Below are 26,527 nucleotides of genomic sequence, written 5' to 3' on the forward strand. Positions count from 1 at the left end.
CGATGTGGGCATTGATCGATTGATGTGGGGGGTTTTCAATGGGGTTCAGATGGACAACGAACGTGCATCACTGGAGATGAGACACGTAGAGAGCTTTACCATCGATAGTCATGGTGCTATCAATTTTAGATACTCACTTTTGGGCCAACCATAATCGAAAAGATCACAGGAGGCCATCTTCCACCCTCTGCACCTAGAGCCTGATGGGCGAGGGGGTTGGAGGGGGTGACGATGCATGACACCCAGGTAGGCGTGCCTTTAACCTAGTGGCTTGGGTTGAAACTTGCATTCAAAGACTCAATGGTTCATGGGATTTTACAATTCACACCAAGTATCATATATCGCTATGTTCTTCATCAATGCGAAAGCAAAGATATCCATTGCCATGAGTTATTTTGGTTTTTCATGGCAAAAGCAATCACAGCGCCACCCGTGCATACACTGCAAACAAGATGTCAATGGCATACATGCTTTTTTTCATTCTGGTTCCTCGGCATGATTCGCACTAAAAGTTTGCTATTTAGCAATAGGATACAATACCGATCATTTCATCTACCCGAGAGGCAGAATGAAGTGACCATCATACAAGCCCGAGGCCAGAAGGGGCTCAAGGCACGGAGGCATCTTCGCCCTTCAATGTTTTATTAATGTGATCGTGGGTCATTCGTTAAGCGGGTTTTGACAATGATCCTCCCATAGGTTCACCTACAAAAACCTCGTAGCAACTTTTCGTTCCTCTAAATGACAAGGTTCAATAGACTTCTCATAATGTTATGATAGTGAACCTTCTGCGTTGCCATGATCTAAACATTTTACCATACCATTCTATCGATAAGAGAGATAGACAGTGTGTACAAAGGGCAAGGACTTAGTCAACATGAGTTGATAACTTGTGCTTACTAGGAATTCCTTACTGAAGGCCAATAATTGCAACGATCTATCCCCATCATGATGAAATTTCAAAGATTAGCCAAGCCTATTGGCCAAGGCTATAGACTCATTCAGTACATCAATGTAGTGCTATGTGGCCCAAAACATCTAAGGGCATCATATATCTATTATTGCTTCAAACTTCCCTAGCCTAAGTAGCTACAGTCCCTTAAAGAAGCTACTTACGAAGGATCACCTCTGTGTAGCTAGTTAGCAAGCTGAGGTCTCATTCGTTAATAAAATTAACTAGACAAATTGCTCCACCAACTAAAAATGGCCATGCATCACCACCCATAGAATCAAGAAAGAGTTCATAGTCTGCCAATGCTTACTATTTCTAGATCTAATAAGTTTCCACGTGTTGAATCAAATTAAGCTATAGGCTTTACTCCTGGTGGTGCCCTTTTGTCAATTCTTTTAAGTTTCAGCCTTGTGACCATGCTCTCTCCAGAACCTAAAGACTTTGATTTCTCATAAGGTGCCAGCGTAGTCCTAAAAGTAACATCTATCGATCTTTGGCTGGCATCATTTATGGTTGAGACTAGGATGGTATCTGATCATTTTTTAGCCTTAAACTTTCATTCTTGATTAATAAAAACATCCTTTCAACTACTTTTACAGTTGTTCATCTTTCATAATTCCAAGAATTTTACCTTTACCTATGAAATATGAATGTCCTCGACTATCCCTATTATCATTACTTTGATTTTGAAGGCCAACATAATAGGATCGAAATCCTATGATGTTATCCCATGCTAATGTATATAAGTGTAGGCTTGCTTTGAGCACTCTAATTTCTTCAACATAATAGCACCAGAGGAATGACCTGACTAGTTATGGCTAGGAGCACATTGTCAGCAGTAGGGATGAGTAGACTAATGCTCACCATCAAATGAATCAGACAACCTAACCCTAGTCCCAACTATGAGCTTTTTAATTGTAACAAGTTAAATATACGCTGTTAGAGCTAGAATTACCATAGTTTTTGGAACCAAATTTGCCTTTTAATGGATCCTCATTAAGGGATTTAGATTGTACAATTCCAATTACTAGACTTATAAAGCTTCGTATTGTTATTTATTTTCACTACCTCTCTATGTCTGGATTAGGTATTTTGTATGTCTGCTGGTTTTGGCTCTTTTTTTGGAATCAAACCCTAATTCTTTGTCACTTGTCACCACCTTAATAGGCCACTATCTTACCAATGATTATTGATAGGGAAGAAATTTCAATGATGTGTCACTAGCACAAAAGCTGTGCAAACTGTCAAGTTATCATGAACATCAGAGCAATGATAAAAGCTTGCATCAACCTTTTATCTAATAAATGCAACCCTTCCAGAAGTTAGGGTTTGTTGCACATATTAGCTATAGAATTATTATAGTTATCCGAGTAGTAGATACCATTAAACAAACTATAACTGATTTAATGAGCCATTCGAAGTGGCTTAATTTTTGAGACAAGCATATGAATATTGGCAGGATCAACCAAGTAGCATTCCTTTGGGACATTAGCACCACATGGTTGTTAATGCACTAACTAAGCGGCAGAGAGAGCCAACACAGAGCAAAAACATCATGCATGTTGAGCATGTAAAATGCATAGCATCAGACGAGGAAGGTCAGAGCCTGTGACCATAAAATGTTTTGCATCTGAAAGCACGATCGAATACCAGCACAGCAATGTGGCCATAGAGGTTTGGGTGGCACACATAGGACATAGGGCACGATCGAGGTCTGACTCATAGCCCTTAAGGACATAAGACAGATGAGGGATGGTAAAACATCCAGTTTTTATTAATTTAGGTATGTAACACAGATCCTAATTGTGCCTGTAGGGTACAATGACCACATGGGCAGGAGATTAAAGAAAATGATAGGTCAACAGTTCGATGCATCGAGTATAGAGCCTGCCAACTCGCACAGTCATAACACCTCTCATATTCCTATCATGCATGCTGGTCTACAACCTACCCAATCAATTATTTGATGAGTGAGTAGAGGAAACAATGTAAGAGGCCATGCCACAACCGTTTGGCATAGGAAAAACACAAGCAAGGGCCATGAGACTAGCCCTACCATCCAATAGGCAACAACGGCACAACACCACCAATGTGCCACACCCTACGTGAGCACCATTAAGGCCATGGCCTAAGCACCAGTGCATGAAGCCAAACACTTACTTAAGCACCAAGCTACACAAATGAGTCCCTATGACAGTTATCGAATACTGAGCCTGAGGACCATTTGGGAGAAGATTGTACAAAGCCTTAGAAAAATGGTATGGGCATTGTAGGTGCAAAGGCTCTAGATAAGACTAGACACAGGCTAGGTGCATAGGCATAGAACCTTCTAGAAGTGCCAAATATGAAAATGGGTATGGTTACTATAACACCAGGTAAGAAAGCTTTTGGAAGGCTTAAGGTGTGGGCACTTTGCGAGAGAGCTTGGAACCTTTTGGACCCAGTGCACCATAGAGTGTCTGGAACCAACTTATTTTTAGAAATTCCCTAATTAACCTTGTATGTGTCTAAGGGCCTTGGAACCCTCTATAATGCATATAAAAACCATACACTTAGCTTTTTAGTGACCACATAAGCCATGGAGGCTTAAGTATAAATAGGGATACCCTTACCCCCATAGGACCAACTCATGAGCTAGTGAACTTGTGAACCAACAAAGCTACTCAATCACATTTGTACATAAGCAACATTGTTTCAATAATAAAAAGGATCTTGTATTCTTTCACTAGTGTCTTCTTAGTGTGCTTTAGTGATTGATTGTCTTTAGGGTCCAACTTGTCCTTGGTGAGTGGCACACTCACTCAGCCTAGTTAATTGCTAATTTAGGCATATGTGGATGATAGTTTTCCTACCTAAGGTCACATAGTTGCAAGGCTTAAGACCAAAGCCCATGACATTTGGTGTTAAAGCACAGTTTGGTGTGAGACTCAGATCCAAGATAATGTCTACTTACAACATAAGCCACCAGTACGTTGAGGGGCAAGAGGTTTGTGAGACACGTATTTTTGGAAAAGGCCAAGAAAGGCACCAATAGGGACATGATCTCGGTCTTTGATGCTTAATTGGCCAAGGTGGTGTTGGCCATGGCTAAAATGTAGGACAAGTACGAAGACTAAATGAAAGAGTTAGTCTCGACTGGAAAAGAGATAACAGAAGAGTTAAGGTAAACTCTTTTTGAAGACATTGAAAGCCTGACCTATATGAACTTTACTTAAAGGCCATGGTGAAGGCTATAAGGGAATAAATGGAATAGCTCAAGGGGAGGCTCTTCGCATGTGAGGCAGTCGTAGGGGGAGGCATATTCATAATAGCTTCTAAGACTATGGTGAAGGTTCCCATGCTAAAGAAGTTTAAGGGGACATGGTCTACAAAGGATATAAACAACATCTTATGGGTCATGGAGTAGTATTTTTGTGCAGTGGGCATCAAGGAAGACACTACTAAGGTAAGCATCACCTCTATGTATCTTGTAGACATCGCACTTCTATGTTGGCATCATATGTCCAAAAAGGCCAAGCATAAGAGTACTGCCATTGAAACATGGGAGGAGTTCCAAAAAGAGTTTAGGCAGTAGTTTTACCTATAGTACACCATGGAAAAAGCACGTGCCAAGCTATGATAGCTCACCCATTGTGAAGAGGTGCAGGACTATGTTTGGGAATTCTCAAAACTCATGCTCCAAATTTGCAACCTTGGGGAGGATGAGGCATTTTTCACATTCATGGATAGGCTCAAGCCATAGGCTAAGCAAAAGCTAAGGAGGATGGGTGTCTAGGACTTCACCTGAGCCATGAATGTCATTAAATCCTTAGTGGAATTAAAGAAAAGGGGGAAGTCCAAGTCTTCCAAGCCCAAGGGCGAAGGCAAAGGTAGGTGATACAAGGACAAAAGTAGCAAAGACAAGGCACCAACACAAAAATTGAAGTCCTCTAAAGAGGGAGACAAAAAAAAGACAAATGGCCAGTGACTAGGGATAAACCTATGACTTATTTTTTATGAGCCAGAGATTGTCCCAATAAAGCCAAACTTATGACCATTGTTAAAATATATGAGGAGCAACTCAAGAAAGAGGGACTAAAGCTTGGTTCGATTGCGCTAAGTTTTATCTTAGCAAAGAAGGGGCTTATGTTCACTAAAATCTTAGTTATGGGCAAGCGTTTGAATGCTTTGGTGGACACAGGTGCATCTGATCTCTTCATGTCAAAAGAGTGGCCAAGAAACTATGGCTCAAGGTTAAGAAAGTGGCTGGATGGATCAAGATCATCAACTCCAAAGAGGTTTCAATCATGGGCATGGAACAAGGAGTTGAGTTACAACTTGGAGCATGGAAAGCAAGGAATCCATCAAGGTAATCCCTCTTGATGACTATGACTTTGTTATCAGTTTAGATTTTCTTGATAGGATCAATGCACTTCTAGTTCCCTTTGCTAACTACATTTACATTTTAGACCATTAGTGCCAATGCTTTGTCTTAATAAAATGAGAGCAATGAACCGAAACCAAAGCACTATCCACATCCAACTTGCCAAGGGTGCAAAAAGAGGAGCCCATATTCTTGGTGGCCCTAAAGAAGGATAAACCTCGAGAACTAATGGACAACACCTCCTTGATGGTGCTAAAGGTGCTAGAGTCTTTCAAAGATGTCATGCCCATACAACTACACAAGAGACTACCACCTAAAAGGGAAGTAGACCATAAAATCAAGCTGGTACCTGATGCCAAGCCACCAAACTAAACCCCACATAGGATGTCACCCTGAAAGCTAGAGGAGCTAAACAGACAACTTAAAGAGCTTTTAGATGCAAGGTTTATTAGGCCCTCTAAAGCTCTATATGGTGCACTGGTCCTATTTTAGTAGAAGCATAATGAGTCTTTATGAATATGCATTGACTACTAGGTGCTTAACAAGCTTATGATGAAAAACAAGTATCCCATTCCCTTCATTGTTGACTTGTTCAACCCACTAGAAGGAGCACAGTGGTTAACCAAACTAGATCTAACATCGAGATACTATCAAGTAAGGATAACCAAAGGTGATGAACTAAAGATATCATGTGTGACTCGTTATGGGGTGTATGAGTTCTTGGTCATGCCTTTTAGTATGACAAATATGCCTACAACATTCTGTATCCTGATAAACAAGGTAGTACAACCCTTCTTTAACCATTTTAATGTAGTATACCTTGATATTTTTATCTATAGCTGAATGCTTAAAGAGCATGTGGATCACTTACAGCAAGTGTTCTAAGTACTAAAAGAGAATGAACTATACGTAAAGAAGGAGAAATGTTCATTCACCTAGCATGAAGTCTCATTCTTAAGCCATATTGTAGGGAATGGCTAGATCTAGATGAATGGCAATAGGGTCCATGCAATCCAAGAGTGGGAATTGCCAGCCAAGGTCACAAAATTATGATCATTCCTTAGTTTGGCAAACTACTATCAATGATTCATAAAGGGATACTCAGCCATTACAATACCCTTGATTGAAATGCCCAAGAAGGGATGCGTTTGGGAATGGAGTCCTGAGAGCTAAAAAGGTTTTTACCACCTAAATTAAGCTATCACAAATGAGCTAACCCTAACTTTCCCTTACTACACCAAGTCGTATGAAGCACACACTATGCATTCGACTTTGCTATTGGTAGTATTTTGATGCAAGACTGGCATCCAATTACCTTCAAGAAAAGAAAGCTTAGGAATACCAAGCATCGATATACAGTTTAGGAGAAAAAGATGGTCGTTGTGGTGCATTGCCTACACATATGAAGGCATTACTTATTAGGAAGTAAGTTTGTGGTGATGACCGATGTCATGGTGACTAGCCACTTCTAAAGTTAGAAGAAGCTTACTATCAAATAAGCACATTGGCAAGACTTCCTAGTCGAGTTCAATTTTACCATAGAGTACAAGCTAGGAAAGGCTAATGTTATGGTTGATGCACTTAACTGCAATGTTAAACTGGTACCGATCAGTAGGCCAGAAGGTTCCTTAGTGGCATATATCAAAGAAAGGCTGACCAAAGATTGTACAACCAAAACTTTGATTAAATACGTAAAACAAGGGAAGATTATACAATTTTGGCTCGAAGGTGATCTACTATACACCAAGGGAACCAACTCTTTGTCCCATAGTTCAGGAAGCTATGAAAAAAAGTCATGAAGGAGTGCCATAACTCATCATGGGAAAGCTATCTAGGTGTACACCGCACCTTAGCCCTTATTGAGGATCAATATTATTGGCCTAAGATGAGGGATGATATAGAGGCCTATGTCAAAACTTGTCTTGTATGCCAACAAGACAAGATAGACCAAAAGTGCCTAGCTAGCCTCTTAGAACCACTACCAGTTCTTGAGTGCCTATGTGAGAGTGTCTCCATGGATTTCATTATTGGATTACCCAAGGTGGATGGGTATAGTAGCATCTTCATATGGTGGACTGATTCTCCAAGTACAAAACCTTCACTCTGATGAATAAAGAATGCATGATAGAGGAAGTAGTTTGATTGTTCCTCAAGAATGTGGTTAAGTACTGAGGTGTTCCTCAATCCATTATTAGCGATCGAGATGGTCAATTTACAAGCAAGTTTTGAAGTGAATTGTTTAGACTTCTAAGGTTAAACTTGGAGATAGATGGATAGATGTAGAAGGTCAATGCCTTATTAGAAGTGTACCTCAAGCACTATGTTAGTGTTCTCAACAAGACTGGCCTAAGCTTTTAGACTTAGCCTTTTAGCGAAACAAGGCTATAAATCAAAGTCCTTTTGAGATCATGACTGGGCAGCAGCCATGTTCTCCTAGTGCTATTACCTTAAGGTACATAGGATCAAACCCAGTAGCTTACAAATTTTCCAAGGCATGGTAAGAACAAGCCAATCTAGCTTAAGTTTGTCTACACAAGGTAGCAAAGCGATCGAAGAAGTGGGTTGATCAAAAGTGGTAGAAGATGTAATATCAAGTAGGGGACTTGGTACTAGTCTAACTACATTTGGTGTTACTATATCTAGGGATGCATAATGAGCTTAGTTATAAGTACAAGGTCTTTTTAGAGTTCTAAAGTGAGTAGGCAAGGCTGCATAAAAGCTTGAAATTTACCCAAGGCTCAAAGTACATCTGGTTTTTCATGTAAGTATGCTCAAACCCCACTATGAAGACTTGGATGATCCCTTTCAAGGCCAATCAAAGAGAGCACTAATGGGCATTAAGGGTATGATCAAGAGGTTGAGTGCATCTTACCCGAACATGTAGTACAATAAAGGCAACAAATGCCTAGGCACAAGTATTTGGTATAATGGAAAGGCCAATCAGATAATAAGATAAGCGAAGAGCCAGTGGAGGCATTATGATAGTTCAAAGATCTGATTAACAAGTTCCATAAAGAATATGTAATGAGGATGTTAATAGAATAGGTGGGGGAGAATGCCACACCCCATATGAACACCATCAAGGCTAAGGCTTGAGCACTTACGCATGAAGGCTAAACCTTCACTCAAGCACCATGTCATAAGAACGTGTTCTTACGAGACTTACCTGACGCTAAGCCTAAGGACCATTTGAGAAAAGTTTCTAGAAAGCCCTAGAAAAGTGGTATAGGAACTGTAGGTACAAAGGCTCTAAATAAAACTAGGCACAAGCTAGATGTATGAGTATAGTTACTTCTAAAAGAGCCAAATATGAAAATGGGTATGGTTATTGTAGTACCAGGTAGGGAAACTTCTAGAAGGCCCAAGGTGTGGGCACTTTATGAGAGAGCTTAGAACCTTCTAGACTCGATGCATCATAGAGTGTCTAGAACTAGCTTCTTTCTAAAATCTCCCCAACTAACTTTTTAAGTGTCTAAGGGACTTGAAACCCTCTAAAATGTATTTAAGAGCCACACACTTGGCTCTTTAGTGACCACATAGGACATAAGGGCTCAAGTATAAATAGGGGTGCCTTCTCCCTTATAGGACCAACTTATGAGGTATTGAACTTGTGAACCAACAAAGCTACTCAAGCACATTTGTACATAACTCACTTGTTCTAGCAATAGAAATGATCTTATATTCTTTCACCAATGCCTTTTTAGTGTGCTATAGTGTTTGATTATCTCTAGGTTTTGACTAGTCCTTGGTGAGTGGCACATTCATTCAATTTGGTTAAAGGCTAACTTAGGCATATGTTGATGATAGTTTTCCCACCTAAAGCTGTACGGTTGCAAGGCTTAAGAGTGAAGCCCATGACAAATGCTTAGCCTAGCTGTGACTGTATACACAAACTCTACTATCACCATCCTAGAGGGATGTTGCTCTATTCAAGGACTTATTCTTGGGCTCTTGGGTAGTATTGATTGTGTGCACCAACTTGGCTAGGCCAAGGCATTTTTATGGTCAATGAGAAGGGACCATGAGACTACCAAATACCTGAGAGACTTGGCTAGACCAAGCTTGTAATTGTAGCTTCTACTTGCATCATTCTAGAGAGTTGTTGCTTAATTTAGGGACTTGGTCTAAGGTTTGGGACAGCATCAGTCGCACATATGGGCTTGAGCTCCTTTTCTGTATGCATGCTAACCTATTGAAGCCATGGCTCTATGGGTCATTACAGCAACCAGTCACTAGACAACATAGTTAGAAGGTATGCATGGCCTGGATTTTGCTTCAAGGATGTTGCCATGGATGTACACAATGATAGGACCATCACATACATTTACTCCCCCTATAAGGGCAAAAAAGGGGCTGGACAACCACCCCTAAAGAGCATAAAAGATTTTACAAATGTGCAAGCAATAGACATAAAGTGTCTAAAATGAGGACACTTTTTTCAAATAGGCATCTCCTGTACCAAGAGTTTGTAGGTGTTGATAGTGGTCAAGGCATGTGCTGGCACTAAGGCCCAGCATGTGCGATGGTGTTCGAGGCAACTACCCTCACCAAGGGCTATCTTCTGCTAATGCTAATTGAGGTAAGTGCCTACATTAGGTTAAGATTATGCTGATGGTGGCCAAGGCAAGTGCCCACACCAATGGCTATTTATGTCAATAGTGGTCGAGGTAACTGCTTGTACCAAAGGCCAGCTTGTGCTGATGATGGTCAAGGCATGTTCCTACACCATGGGCTAGCATGTGCCATTGATGGCTGAGGCCTTGGTTGAAGTTTGATTTTGGGCCATGGTGCACATGCAAGGTTTAGGCATGTACAAGTGCCACATTTTTTTGCCTAAGGCACCATCATTAAAAAACTTGACCGACGATGTTAGGGGTTTCGACGATTAGGGGCAGGAGTCGGGGGGTGTGCACATATGATGTGTGATGGGTGCTAGTCCTTGGCCCTTATATTGGCCCTTTATCCCCTAAGGAACTTCAACAACTTACACCCTTTTAAAGAGCACAAGAGCTTTTACATGTTCATAGCTAGTAGCTATTCAAGTAACTAAAATGGGGATGCTTTTTTCAAATGGCCAAAAAATCTTCTGCACTTTAATTTTTTAGTTGAATTTTTTTTGTGGATGCCAACAAAAATACAAGGATCACATATACCAAATTTGGGAACAAATCTCCTAAAAAACTTTTACCAAATCTTGAACTATGAAAAATTTTGAAAATCATGAAAAATAAAAATAAGTCATCTTGCCATGAAACTTCACGTGAAGGCTTTGGGGATCATTACATGAATTTACAAGCCATTAAAATGGCATTGGCAAGGTAGAAATATAAAGATGTGCCTGAACCCACCTATTGCTTGGTCATGGTGTGCATGGTGCATGACTCGAGCCTAAGATACCCGAGCATGGTGCATGGCCCAATCTGCATCGATGGTTTCAAGGGAACTACCTGCACCAAGGGCCACCATGTGTTGATGGTGGTCGAAGCATGTGCTGAGATAAAAGGCCAACAAGTCTCGATGGTGGTCAAGGCATGTGCATGCATTGAGGGTCAGTCGATGTTAATGTGGTTGAGGCATGTGAATGCGTCATGGTCCATAAGTTGGTCCAAACCCTAGGATTCTCTAGAGTTAATGAGTAGTTTTAGTTCTAGCAGGACAGGGTCTGACATCTAGAGGGACCAAGCCTTAAGGCTTACTGGCATAGAATAGAGGTATGGGTAGTGATCAAGACTCCAAAGGCTTATGCATGGCATTTTGCTTTGGTAAAATTACGGTAGGCCCAGGTGTAGGTGATGGTGAGTGATGCATGGGCACATAGTCAGACCTAAGTGAAAGCACTGATGATTGAAGTGTAGGCACATGGTCAGACCTAGGTGTAGGCATGCCTAAACATATTCCTAGAAGGATCATATTTGGGGGCTTCTAGAAGGTCTAGTACTACAACACAATCTTTGACAAGCTAGAATTATACTGAGCACTTGAGTTTTGTAGGCTGACTTAGGCACATGAATTCAATTCCCTATCTAAAGTTGTATGGAGTTTGGCTTAAGACCAGAGCCTATAGCACATACACCAAGCATCATTTGGTGTTGATGGTGCTCGAAGGGTAGACAAGTGCCTTGAGAGGGAATAAGAGTGGTGAGAAGGTCACAGTGCACATGTCACAACTAATGCCAACATTTAGTGATGGTGTCAAAGGCAACAACCCACACCAAAGGCTAGCATGTGTTCATGTTCGATAGAATTGAGCCAAGCCCATGTGCAGGCAGTAGTGAGCACTTATATGAGTTTAAAAGCTATAAAAATGGCATTGGCATGGTAGAAATAAAAATGGCATTAGCATGGTAGAAATAAGAAGATGCGCATGCACCCACTTACTGCTTGATTATGGCATGTACGGTGCGTGGCTTGGGCCTAGGATACCCATGCTTGGTGCGTGACCCAACATACGTCGATGGTGGTCAAAGCATATGTTTAGACCAAGGGCCAACATGTCCTAGTGATGGCCGAGGCATGTGTATGTGTCATAATTCGTAAGCTGGTCCTGGCCTAGGGGTGCTTGGTTAGTTGAAGAGTAATTCTAGTTCTAGCAAGACAAGGTCCAACAATTAGGGAGACCAGGCCTTGAGGCCTACTGAAAGGCTAGGTCATGGGGAACTAGCCTAGAACAGTGGTATGGATAGTGATCAAGACTCAAAAGGCTTAGGCATAGTATTTAAGTTTGGCAGAATTGAGCCAGGCTTAGGTGCGAGCGCTGTTAAGTGATGTGCGGGCACACAGTTTGACCTAGGTGCAGGCACTGATAATTGAGGTATGGGTGCATCACCAGAACAAAGTGTGGGCATTGATGATCAAAGTGCTAGTGCACGATCAGACCCAGGTGCAGGTACACCTGAACATAATCTTGGGAAGATCAAATTTATAGGCTTTTAGAAAGCCCAATACTATACCACAATATTTGAAAATCTAGAATTATGCTAAGCACTTGAGTTTTGTAGGCTAACTTAGGTAGATGGAGTCAATTCCCTATCTAAGGTTGTACAGAGTTTGGTTTAAGATTGGAGCCTATGATACATGCACTAAGCATCAGTTGCTACCGATGGCAATCAGGGGGCAGACAAGTGCCTTAGGTGGGAAGGTCACAGTACACATACTATGCCAAATGTCAATATCAACCAAAGAGGTGTCCAAGGTAACAGTCCACACCAAAGGCTCACTTGTGTCGATGGTATTTAAGGCAAATGCTTGCTCTAACTACCAACATTGAGCAATAGTGTCTGAGGCAACATATTACACCAAAAGGCCAACATTTGCCATTGGTGTTGGATGTGATTTCCCATGCCAACCAAGGGCTAGATGCTATGAATGGTGTTCAAGGCAATGACCTATACTAGGGGCCAACGTGTGCTGATGGAGTTCAAAGCAAGTGCCCACACAAAGGGTGCGCCTATCCTTATAACAAATACCAAGGGCATCGTCATTTACTTGGACGCTTAAGGGAGGGATGTTATCACCTAGTCAAATTTGTTACAATGGAGAACACCATTCATCCCTAACCCCAGAAGGGTCTAGTGTAAATAAATTAAGCGAAAGGACTTTGGTAGATATGAGAGGGAGGATGAATCAAAGTGACAAAGGGTTAAATCTTAGGGGATCATGGCAACAAGGCCACTCTACCACTTACAATACCCCATCATGTATTTAAGTCATTTGCAAAGGATTTTATCCATGGCTTGGTGGGAATTTAGCTCCAAAAAGGCTCGTATGGCTTTTCCACCACTACACCTACGACATATGCCCTTGGTGGCCATGGGCCAATACTATGAGTTGGTAATCAAGTGAAGCATGCATGCATTGCTTCTAGCCCAGATTCTAACTTAGAGGTGTTCAGTCATAATCTAGCACACGATAGCTTCATGCCACTAGCTTTTTAACCAAGCATGATAATTAATTACGTGAATCAATGATTTCTCTCGTACTAGGTTAAATTATTGTTTCAATGTTGCCATCAGTGGGATAAAACTAACCTATCTCATGATAGTCTAAACCCACCTCATGTTCCCTATTGGTGGATCAACAATCCAACACTTGGTGAATTCTACTTTATAATGATAGGAAGAGCCGACATCAAAGGATTAAAAAGCAATGTCACTATGAATGCTTGGCTGCCAAAAGCCATTATCCTTATGGTAACTTTTCTGACACTGAGGCTTGCCTTGGGTCCAAAAGAAAGGGTTGTGCCTTGCTTTCGATTCATGAAATAAATAAAATAACGTTAAAAGTAGTGGTATTTCAATTTCTTTTGAGGGCTTCCACTTATCCTACACCTCTCAAGTCATTTCACAAAGTCAGACTAGAGTCAAGCTCAAAATGGTCTTCTTTCCTTACTAATTCTGCCAAGCCTATTCCCTTGTCTATAGTTTCACTAGATAATAGATAGAACAATGTGAATCTTATTAATCTATTCATAAGTATCACTAATTAGATGACGAGGCATTTGGGTATCTTAAGAAAGTCATAGTTACTCTCGTCGTTTACCCATGCTTGGTTAAATTTTCTCACTTTGACATTCAGAGCACTGGGTAGAAATCACATTACATGAGCTTCCACAAGTGTCATGGGCTAGAACCTTAAGCCTAGCTATCATGAGGCCTTAGGTGGGAAACTACCAGCCATATGCCTAAGTAAGCCTTTAACCAACTCTATGTCATGCACTAGCTGACTACGCTATGGACTTGTGCTGGAACTTGAGTTACCTCCTAGGAGTTTAGGAGAAAGCTAGGAAGGGAAAAATTAGGGCAAGAGTAGTATATTTACTTGATGGGGTATGTATACTTGCTTTTGGAACATACTCCCTAATGCTTTACACTCTTACTTCTCTTGTTGTCACCTATTACTTTTCTTATCTATGTACAAATGATGGGGAGGCTCTCCTATTTATACTATAGCCTCTTAGTACCTATGGCTTTAATGAATCCAAGTGTGTGGCCATTATGGTCCTTCTAGACTGTTCTAATGTGCCTAGGCTCCAAAAGGTCAGCTAAGGCCTTTTTAGGCTTCTACTAGTTTTAAGCTCCCTGTCAAGCCTTGGGTTTGGAAGTATTTGAACACTCTCATTAAGTGCCTGTGCCTAGTGGGTTCTAGAGTCTTTTCCATCTAAGTGGCATTTTGCCCACAGCTAGGGTATTCTAAAGACTTTCTCGTCTGGTTGCCATAGTACCCAGCATGACGCCCATGCCTGGCCCTTTTGGAACCTTTAGTGCCTAAACAACTAGCTACCCCCAAGCTTCTCTAAACCATTCCATGCCCATGTGCTTGGCCCATTACCAAGCTTTTCTAAGTCCTTCTATGCCCACACATCTGGCCTATCCCCAAGTAGTTTTAGGCCCTTTCATGCTTGTATGCCTAGCATGTCTCTAGATGGTTCTAGGCCTTTTTATACCTAACTGGTTGCACCACATGTTGGGGTGTTCTAGAACCTTCCAACAAGCAATCCTCATCTCTATCATCGTGTAGCTCATCTTGAGTGTACTCTTGCACTGTGGCCTTGGCCTTGCCCTGACACTTGTGTAAAGTATGTGCCTTTAAGGCCTTGGTTTTAATTTTTCCTAATCCATTACTCATACCATCTCAAACAAGTCTTGTCACATGACCCTTTTGGTCTAGGACTCATGTGCAATTCATGACATTCTACCCCATTCATTCTAGCAATGCCCTCATTGCTAGGTGAATGTTGATCCTTCACTACACACATATACTGGATCGATGACTATCCCTCATCCTAATGGTCCTTGGCACACAATCATGATCATCCCTTTCTCTTGCCATGACACCAATGCATCTATTGCTGAACCAACTTCCTCTTAAGAGTTACCTAAGAGCTTTCTCCATTCGGGTGGCATTCTACCCATAGCTAGGTCTTCTAGGGACTTCTTCATCTTAGCACCACAGTGGTTGGCAATGTGCCTGTACTTGATCCTTTTAGAACCTTTGGTGCCCATGCACCTGGCTTGTCCCCTAGCTTCTCTAGGCCCTTCCATGCCTACATGCTTGGCCTATTTTTAGGCTCCTTTTAACCTTTCAGGCTCCTTTTAACCTTTACATGCTTGCTCACTACTTGTCATCTAGGGAAGGCCCCTAAGGGAGCCATTCCTAGTCTGTCCCCTAGCCAGTGCGTGATGACCCTCTCTTACCTTAAGAACAGCTTGAGTAGTACATTGACAATCGATGAGTTTGGGATTGGGAACTTCTATGCCCAAACCTTAGAGCCAATCTTTTTCCCAAGGTTATGGATCCATATTGCTAACTTCCTTTGCCTACATTGTTCCATCAATTAGAGGTGGTTCAGCTTGGAGACCTAATGTAGTTATGAGTATGACTTGGAATGGATGTCATTCAGTCTTTTGAATTTTCAAGGGTAGGTAAAGGTGCACAAGACACCCCATGACATGTGGTGCTCTTTTAACTGTTGGACCTTTCCTTTGGCTGAGTTATTTCTTAGGTGGGCAGACAAAAAAGATAACTTTTCTTAAAGACCCTACCAATGTCTTCGTATGGCCTAACATTTCCATCAGTCACCATGTTCCAATTCAGGAACTTTAACCTGATTCCTTTTCGGATCTCACACTGGATGCATTGTTAGATGGGCTTCCCTTGTCTTTTCCCTTGTCTCTTAGGATTGACTAACTTATGTGCAAGTGCTATTCACTTGGAACCTTTCCCTTCTTCAGCCTTCAAAGTTGTCATTTGAATATTTGCTACTACCACTAAGATATGCACTGATGGTAGCTTTGCTGGGGTTGGTGCCTTGAGTTTTATGGTGACTACCATGCCTTCTTACTCATCGAGGCTTGGCCTTTGCCCCGATGGCCAAGTATTGGTCATGTACTTAAGCGCCATCCATTTCTAGGGCTAGTTGATTTGGCAGATGAGTTGTTACACACTTTTTAGTGTATTTCAACTTGCATAACCACTATCTTGCTACCATAATCGACCAACACTCTTTGTGGGTTCTAGGTTAGCATACAGTTGGGTACCGTAACCTAGCTTTTAGTTCATTTACATCACCAATTCTATTTACAAAAAATGGCACAATTAGAGCTCTCAATTCTATAGAGTGGCTTAATGAAGTGGCCACACCATCCTACCTATTTAAAGTTTGAGAATAGGTTAAAGGCGATATGCCTCTAATGTCTCTAATAATTGGCTTTACTTGATAAAACTTGTTAAGGGCTATAGCTATCTTGAGGGAAACTTTGGAGGGAATCAGTTACTAGATAGTCTGATTAGTCTTTCACCTCTATACCCAAGTCAAATGAACGATTTGTACATTAGTATTGCTGTGGGCATCCACCAAAGCATTTTTGGCTTCACCCTACTCAGGCATAGTTCACCATCTTTTGTGTCTCAATAGGCATGCTCACATTCGAACCCTTCTTAGAAGATCAAGGTTAGTCAATGGTGCACCTGCGAAGGATCCCACAAATTAGCTTCCTTACACTTTACAAGTTTTCTAGCCTATTTGTTCACACACATGTCAGATTCCTTGGTCTGTGTTTCAAGATAGGCCAGATGGGGAGCCCGTAGGCCTACACCAGGAACATGCAGGTGCTATAGCACACTGAAATGGTGCATACTGCATTTGACAAACATATCAAAAGCTTAGGTTGGGCGCTACCATGACCCACATCAGTCCACACCATAGCTGATTGATGAACTAGCTCTCAACATTCCACATCTAATCGAGGTGCATCACTGGCCCCCATTTGCTTCATTCCCAACAATTTCAAGCACTATTTGACTTTTTTTTCAGTGTCCTTTTATTTTTCTCTTGCGATACTTATTTACTATCAGTCTTTCACCCATATTCAGCTTTAGACAAAATTTACTTCTCATTTGGGGCTACATTCCTAAACAACCCAACTCATAAATAACGCTTAATAGTTGGATAAGGTCTAGGCACAACATAGCTCTCACCCTCTTTGATGCCTCTTTGCAAGGGACTTGGGCCTGGTCCACCACTAAAGATGCATCTCCAAACTACAATTTAGACATCGGAGGTGCCAGACTCTCAAGCTGGGCTTTTCCTAGTTCAGTCATCATTACTAGGGGAATCCTAGTAAGTTTCTTTTCCTCCACTTATTGATATGCTTAAACTCAATAGGTAATCCCACTGACCACGAGTCATGATGTGGGCATCAACCAAGTGATGCATGAGGTCTGATGGGATCCGAATGGAAAATGAGTACTTGTTACCAAAGATAAGGCACATCGGGAGCTTTACCATCGATGATCATAGCATTATTGTTGTCGATGACATGCTTTTAGGCCAACCATGATCGATGAGATCATGGTAGTCGATCTTCTGCCCTCTTTACCTAGAGCCTAAAAGGTGGGGAGTTGGAGGGGGTGATGATGCATGACACTCAAGCAAGTGTGCCCTTAGCCTAATAACTTAGGGTGCAACTTGCTTTCAAAGACTTGATGGTTCATAAGATTATGCAATTCACACCAAGTATCGCATTTCATTACATTCTTCATCAATGTGAAAGCTAAGATATCCGTTGCCGAGAGTCATTTTGGTTTTTCACAACAAAAATTGTCACAATGCTACCCGTACATGCACCGTGAAAGGGATGGTAGTGGCATGTGTGCTATTTTTCATTTTGATTCCTTAGTGTAATTCATACTTGAAGTTTGTTATTAGGTTGCGGGGGATGATGCTGATCGTTTCACCCACCCAGAAGGTGGAATGAAGTGATCATCACGCATGCCTAGGGCCAGAAGGGGCTCATGGCATGGAGGCACTCTCACCCTTTTCAGTGTTTCATTAACGCATTCGTGGGTCATTTGTTGAGCAGGTTTTGACAATGATCCTTCTATAGGTTCACTTTTGGAAACCTTTTTATGACTTCTCCTTCCTCTGAATGATAGGGTTTAGTAGACTTCTCATGATGTCATGGTAGCGAACTATCCACATTATTGTAATTTGAACACTTCACTAGACCATTCAATCGGTAGGACTGACAGGCAAAGTGTACATAAAGCAGGAATGCAATCAATGTCAGCTGATGACTAGTGCTCTTGTTGGTGCCCTTTCACCAATTCCTTTAAGTTTTAGCCTTGTGACCATACTCCTCTAGAACGTAAAACTTTGATTTCTTATAAGGTACTGACAGAGTCCTAAAAGTAACATCCATTGATCCCTGGTCAGCATTGTTTATGGTTTAGACTAGGATGGTATCTGATCGTCTTCGAGCCCCCAACTTTCATTCTTGATTAATGAAAACATCCTTGGCAAATGCTTTTGCATTTGTTCATTTTTCATAAATCCAAGAATTTCACCTATCTACGAAATATGAATGCCCCGACTATCCCTGTTAATCATTAATCAGATCCCAAAGGCCAACACAATAAGACTGAAATCCTATGATGTTATCCCATGTTAATGTATACAAGCGTAGGCTTGCTTTGTGCACTCTAATTTCTTCAAAGTAACAACATTGAAGGACTGACCGAGTTAGTTAAGGCCAAGAGCCAATTGCTGGTAGTAAGGATGAGTAGACTAGTGGTCACCTTTAGGCGAACTGGATGACCCAACCCTAGTTTCAACTATGGGCTTTTTAACTGCACCAACTTAAATATATTCTATTGGAGCTAGAATTATTGTTTTTGTTGGCACCAAACTTGCCTTCAAATGGATCCTCATTAAGGGATTTAGATTGTACTCATTCTAATTACCAAACTCATAAAGTGCGGTATTGTTATTTATTGTCACTACCTCATTGTGTCAGGATTGGGTAATTTGTGTGCCTACTACCTTCCTTGGATGTCGTAGCCATTTCTTAGTATCCCTTTCTGGGAACCCTAATTCTTCATCACCCATCACCACCATAGTAGGCCATCATACTACCATTGAAAGTTGATAGGGCAAAAATATGAATGATGCATTGCTAGCACAAAGGCCATGTGATCCATCAAGTTATCATGAATCATTAGAGCAACAGGTAAAGCCCACGTCAACCTTTTATCTAATAAATGCATCCTTTCCAAAAGTCATGGTTTATTACGCATATTAGCTCTAGAATTACTATGATTATCCAAGTAGTAGATGCCATCAAACAAACTATAACTAATTTAATGAGCCATTCTAAGTTTCATAGTCTGAATTAGTTCATATTTATAAATGCATGACTACTAGCATGATCAACTAGGTAGCATTCCTTTGGGATGTTGGCATCGCATGGGCCTCAATGCACCGATTAAGCGACGGAGAGAGCCAATACAAAGCACAAGCATTATGCGTGTCAAGCACGTAAAATGCATAGCATGAAATGAACAAGGGTTGAAAGCTCGCGCCATAAAACATTCCATATCTGATAGCCAATTGAACACCAGTGCACTAATGTGGCCATCATGGTTTGGGTCGCACACTTAGGACACAAGGCATCATTGAGGTCCAACCAATAGCCCTTAAGACACAAGACGGATGCAGGATGGCAAGACATCCAATTTTCATCGATTTAGGTATGCAGTACAGGATCTCGATTATGCCCTTAAGGTACAATGACCACATAGGGGTAGATTAAAGAGGATGACAGGTTGACAGTTCGATGTATCGAGCATGGAGCCTACCAACACACATAACTATAACACCACTCATATGCTTATTTCGTACAAGTGGTAGCATCCTTGCACATTGGTCCACAACCCACCCAAACGATTACTTGGCAAGCAAGCAGAGGAAATTATGTACGAGGCCATGCCATAATCGCTTGGCATTGGAAAAACACAAGCAAGGGCCATAAGACTTTTCTTGCCATCCAACAGGCAACAATAGTATAACACTAGCAATTCTTGTTCTAGCTAGGACTACACACACAAACTCTGTTAACACCACCCAAATGGGACATTGCTTGATTCAGGGACTTATTCCTAGGGTCTTGGGCAGCATTGGCTACATGCAAGGGCTTGGCCAAGCCAAAGCATTTTTCTACTTGATAAGAGAGACCATGAGATTACCAATTACTTAAAAGACTTGGCCAAACCAAGCCCGCAATCGTAGCTTTTGCTTGCACCACCTTAGGGAGCCATTGCCTGATTCAAAGACTTGGTTTAGGGTCTAGGGTAGCATCAGCCATAGTTACAAGCTTGAGCTTAGCACAGCCAAGCCCCTTTTCTACATGCATGCCAATTGGTCAAGGCCATGGGCACCTATAGGTCACCAAAGCAACCTATCGCCAAACAACATAGCCAAAAGCATACACAATGAGGATTTTACTCTAGAAATGTTGTCGTGGATGTATGCAATAATAGGCCCATCACACACACCTACTCCTCTAGTGGCGGGAAAGAGGGGCTCGAACAACCAGCCCTAAAGAGCATGAGAGATTTTACAAATATGCTAGTAGTAGACATTAAAGTGTCTAAAATGAGACACTTTTTTCAAATAGGCATATTTTGCACCAAAGGTCCATAGGTATCGATGGTGATCGAGGCATGTGCTCGAACCAAGGTCCAATGTCATAGGCCATATGTTCTTTAGACTGAAACCACACGTCTATGTAGCACATTGACTACTTTTAGTCTAGGTTAGCCTTTTGTGAGTCCATTTCTCCGTGGATAGATCATTTTCAATCCTTCAAGCTGCATACTTATGAGCTTTTCCTAGTTCAGACCCCATAGGGCAGCACACAACATTCCCAAACTGAATAGGGAGGAACTTAACTCCCATCATTATGATCAACCCATGATTCTTAGGGGGCCCCGAGCACCCATCTCTACTGGCAGGCATCAAGGTCTCGACCACTAACTCATCTAGCTTATAAGGGTACACAACCTCAGTTCTTGTGATATTATCTCATTCTGGCTTGGTGAGAACCTAATACCATGCTCGTCCACATCATACATAAGCTCTCATGCCTCAAACCTAAAAACACCACTCGCATGCTAGTCAGTCGCTAACCCAAAACTGCACTGGGCTCATGTCATCCCATGAAACTTATATCTGAGGGCCTTCACCTTTAGCCTCATTCTAGGCTGCCCGCACACATGATAGACACCTTACATCACACCCACCCCACCTTGGGGACTTGGGTGTGTTACCCCAACTATAGCACACCTCTACCAATTGAACATATGGGTTTAGTAGCATGCCTGCCTACTAGCTTGCTTATCTCTTAGGCTAGATGATGCCTCTCCTATGTAAACACCATCTCATGATCCTTCAGGCTCAAAGAGGAGAAACCAAAGGGCATAGTGAATGCAATTGCCTAACCTATGATTCAATGCAAAGGTGTGAGATGAAACCCATTGGCCTCAACCATCCTTGGTTTACCATGACTTGAAGAGACACCATGCTAAACACCATATGTGCCTAGGAGTAGCTCACTTTAGATTAGCCAAGTCTTTACTTGCCCACTAGCCAAAAGGGTGGTGGAGAGCTAACACTAGTTGTCCCCCTATAAAGAGTGTAAGAGATTTCCCTGCCATCTTACCAAGAATTGTAACACTGTCTAAAATGGGAACGTTGTTCTCCCCAACAATCTCAAGGCCTTTCTTTAGCCAATTTAGGGCTCAATTACCTTTCTTTTGGTCACCATGATTTTAAAATTTTGCTCATTGCTCCAACAACCCATTTGAGGGTGCAAATGTCACAAACCTAAAGAGGAGTCCTGAACCCCACATCAGACATAAAAAGAGGGTCACTGGGGTATATAAAGGTTCACACTACCTTCTTCTTGTGAGGCACCTTTTATAGGATAAAACTGTGAGGCTAAGGTGGCCAGGGCGGACAATACTTTACAAGGGTGTGAACTATGGCAGGTAAGATGATCTGGGATGCTGGATGAGTGGATGCTCGAGTCTTGGAGCCATGCGGCTCAGAGCTTAAGTCTCGACCTATGACAAGTGAAATCAGAGCCAGCCCTAAACCGTTTGATCCATGCCAAACGCCTAGAGAGAAGTAAGTAGGGTAGCCAGCCTTTGTGATGAGGGCATCACGAGGTTGGGTGGGGGAGAATGTCATGAACCTAAGAAAGAGTCTTGAATCCCACATTGAACATAAAAGGAGGGTCAATGGGGTATGTAAGGGTTCACACTACCTTCCTCTTGTGAGGCACATTTTGTAGGACAAAACTATGAGGCCAGGGTGGCCAGAGCAAACAATACCTCACAAGGGTGTGAACCATGACAGGTAGGTTGATTTGGGACATCAGATGAGTGAATGCCCGGGTCCTGAGCCATGCAGGTCAGAGCTTATGTCTTAACCCATGACATACGCACATGTCTTTAACCGACTGCACTCATCTAGCTACCTAGTTCTAGGCCACCTTTACACTGGCTGCACACTAGCCTGCACTTGTTTGCCCATCTTGGGACTAGGGCACACATTACCTTCACACTTTATTAGCGTCATGTTTCTTAGCTTACATTGTCCGTGCATAGCTCTAAGACCATTGTCCCAACCACTAAGCCTCATCCACTACTTAGCTTAGGGTTAGTCATGGTAGGACCGAGGCATACCAAGGCCTGCCCATGTCTCTCTCCCCCACTTACTATGTTAATGCCTTTATCGACACCAAGACCACACCCAACTCTCTTGTTGCACATAGTTAACATTTTCCCATATGTCCCATAATTGTGCCATCAAGGATTGGGTTGACATCCTATAGTACTTGTTCATTGTTGGTGTAGATAGGTCTTATCCCAGTTCCACTACACCTCTATGCTATCTCCACATATGATTACTAGACTCAAACTATTGCTCAATAAGTGCCACTACACTGCATCACCCATGATCACATCATGTTATGACCTTAAGGCACCTTTGTTGAACATGACCACTAGTCTAATGAATGACCACTTATTTTGCCACACATTGGGGCACCCGTAGAATGTGAACCATTGCACCAATTGCATGCTTGCAGTATCGACTCTTCAATGCACCCCTCTGGACGTGGTGTTTAGGTCATACATACTCATGTGGCACCACCCCTAATATACCTTATCATGATGTCATTCAAACACTTTGATCATCTCATAACTTAGGTCCTATTGGCCCTTCCAAGGTCACCTCTCTAGGTGTGGTCCTTTTACCAACCACCCTTATAGTAGCACCTTAGTGCTCACTATCTTGGACTCGAACTCATGCTTTTATCTCATAAGCTTCTTTACATTGGCTTAGTACCACCAAAAATCACAAGTCTCCCTCACTTTTTACTTGAACTCAACTTAGCTCTACATGCAACCATATCTCTATAATGGTTCCACAACTCGTTTGCCTTGACTCTGGCATAGCTTATAGGTCATCTCAAATCCCACTCAATGCTCGATGATCCATTGATCCATCTCTAAATACAAGGTCTCTTGACTGGCTTAATCTCAAGGTTCTCCAACCCACTCGATATTCAAGGTCCACTAACTTACTCAAATTCATAGCCATCCCATTGGTCATATCTACTTAAAGACTCCATATTTGGCCCAACTCAATTAGTTTTTCTTTGCACTGCTCAAACTCATCTAATCTGCTGACTAGATGCAAACTCATATGACAATACCATCAGTTTTACTCAACTCAATCTATCCTTTGACCCACATAACTCAAAGCCTTGTCAACTAGCCAACTCTAGCTTGCTCATTCCCCTAAACTACATAATGTCATGGTCCGTTGACCACCACATCGCATAAGGCCTTCTATCTCAGCCAACACAAACATGGTCCACTAATCAACACACTTTCATGATCCTTTGACCACGAGAACTCATGGTCCATTGACCGTCACAAACTCAAGGTTTCAATCATCAGTCAACTCAAACTCCTTTACCTCTATAGAATGTCTCCATGCTTCGACATAAATAATTGGCTCGTACCCCTACTAAAGCACTTGCACCATACAATAAGTGGACATGTTAGTAACTGATCTTAATATGCATGATTGATGTCCCTCAAGATAAAACTCATTCGGCCTACATGGCCTTACATAACATCATTTCATTGTGTGCACTTCTTTCACATCAAGACCTTCACATGGTTTTTCCCACCATAAGAGCATCACATGCTTGCACATGCCAACAACTTTTTCAAGTTTAGGCTAGACTCCCATGCCCTTTCACTTGGCATCTAAGAGCCTTCTTGAAGGCATTTCATGGAAGCCAATTTTCCCATGGCACACATTAATGTTTCATTCTCAAGTACACATAGCCACATTATTACAATTGTGCCTCGATAGCTCTCTTTAAGCTTAGTATTGCATCAATTTCACATTATTATGCCCACGTTTAGGGCTGTGTTAGTCCTACCACTGAGCCAAACTAGGCTCTGACACCAAAATGTCACAAGCCACCCATTCCTTAGATCAAAACCATGTGTCCATGTGGCACTTTGACTATTTTTAGTTTAGGTTAGCCTTTCGCGAGTCCATTTCTCCATGGATAGATCATTTTCTATCTTTTAAGCCACCAACTCATGAGTTCTTCCTAGTTCAGATCCCGTAGGGTAACATGCAACATTCCTAATCTTGGTAGAGAGGAACCCGACTCCCATTATAATAATCAACCTATGATTCTCAAAGTGGTTGCAAATAGCTATCTCAACACATAGGCATCAAGGTTTTAAGCATTGACCCATCTTGCTTATAGGGGTACACAACCCTAATTTTCATGATATTATCTCATTTTGGCATGGTGAAAACCTAATACCATGCCCACCAGTAATGTACGCAAGCTTTCATGCCTTAAACCCAAAACCACTACTCGTATACTGGTTACCACTAGCCTAAAGCCATACTGGCTCATCTCATCCCATGAAACTCATATCTCAAGGCCTCAGCCTTTAGCCTCATTCTAGGCTGTTCGTACGCATGTTGGACAACTTACATCATGCTTGTCCCACCTCGAGGACTCAGGTGTGTTACCTTAACTATAGCACACCTTTATCAATTGGCCACAAGGGTCTAGTAACATGCCTGCTTGCTAGCTTGCTCATCCATTAGGCTTGATAGTGCCTCTCTTATGCCAACACCATTTTATGATCCTTTTGACTCGAAGAGGGGAAATCAAGGGGCATAGTGATTCTCACCACCTAGACCCATAGTTCAACGCAAAAGTGTGATACGAGGCCAATCGGCCTCAACCATCCCTAGTTTTACCATGACTTGAGGATACATCATGCCACACTCGTGACCCGATGATGTCCACCCACCTAGACACAATTACGCTTAGGAGTAGCTCACTTCAAACTAGCTAGGCCCTACCTACCTATTAGCCAATGGGTGATGGAGAGCTGACACCAATCATCCCCTTATAAAGAGCTTAAGAGATATTCCAACCATCCTACTAGGAACCATAACATTGTTTGAAATAGGGACATTTTTATCCCCAACAATCTTAAGATCGAGTGACCTTCCTCTTGGTTACCATGATTCTTAAATTCTACTCATTGCTCTACCAACCCACTCGAGGGTGAATGCATACATCTTGGACTGATTGTACCTAATTGGATACTAGGCTCTAGGGCACCCATACACTAGCCTACACTTATTCTTCCATCTTGGGACTAGGGCACACAATGCCCACACACTCTATTAGAATCACGTTACCTGGCTTACACTACCTACATACAGCTCCAAGACCACTATCCCAACCATCGAGCCTCATTTATTACTTAGTTCAAGGTCAATCATTGCAGGATTGAGGCATATTAGGGCTTGACCATGACACCCAACATGTGCTGATAGTGTTTAAGGCAACTGCTTGCACCAAGGGTTATCTTTTACTGATGTTAATTAAGGCATGTACTTGTACCAAGGGCTAGCATATGCCAATGGTGGTTGAGGCAAGTACCTGTACCAAAGGTTAGCTTGTGTAAACGATGGTCGAGGCATGTGCCCACACCATACGCCAACACCATACACCAACACCATGTGCCAACATGTGCCATTAATGGTCAAGGCCTTGGTTGAAGTTTGATTCTAGGCCATGGTGCACATGCAGGGGTCAAGCATGTGTTGGTGCCATATTTTTTTGCCTAGGGCACCATCGCCAAAGCATCGTCAAAGAACTTGACCGATGGCATTGGGGGTTCCGATGTTAGGGGTAGGAGGTCGAGTGGTGTGTGCACATGATTTGCAATGGTTGCTCATTCTTGGCCTTTATATTGCCCCCTATCCCCTAAGGAACATTGATAACTCACACCCCCTTAAAGAGCATAACAGC

At 42.0% G+C, this 26,527-nt stretch overlaps 1 non-coding gene and 4 pseudogenes across 1 annotated transcript; all 5 read right to left on the minus strand.

Annotated features, from left to right (window-relative positions):
* Positions 1–236: 236 nt before the first annotated feature.
* LOC149512537 (5.8S ribosomal RNA) lies at positions 237–392 on the minus strand (annotated as a pseudogene).
* A 290-nt stretch (positions 393–682) lies between these two features.
* Positions 683–2,424, minus strand: LOC149512538 (18S ribosomal RNA; annotated as a pseudogene).
* Positions 2,425–12,933: 10,509 nt separating this feature from the next.
* Positions 12,934–17,501, minus strand: LOC149512539 (25S ribosomal RNA; annotated as a pseudogene).
* Positions 17,502–17,734: 233 nt separating this feature from the next.
* Positions 17,735–17,890, minus strand: LOC149512540 (5.8S ribosomal RNA). Its single transcript, XR_016332209.1, has one exon. It is a non-coding gene; the product is annotated as a 5.8S ribosomal RNA (ribosomal RNA).
* Positions 17,891–18,182: 292 nt separating this feature from the next.
* LOC149512541 (18S ribosomal RNA) lies at positions 18,183–19,531 on the minus strand (annotated as a pseudogene).
* Between the last annotated feature and the right edge of the window lie 6,996 nt (positions 19,532–26,527).

This window comes from Durio zibethinus, chromosome 22 (assembly GCF_047325235.1).
Source record: "Durio zibethinus cultivar Kanyao isolate XHJ-2024 chromosome 22, ASM4732523v1, whole genome shotgun sequence".
NCBI lineage: Eukaryota > Viridiplantae > Streptophyta > Magnoliopsida > Malvales > Malvaceae > Durio > Durio zibethinus.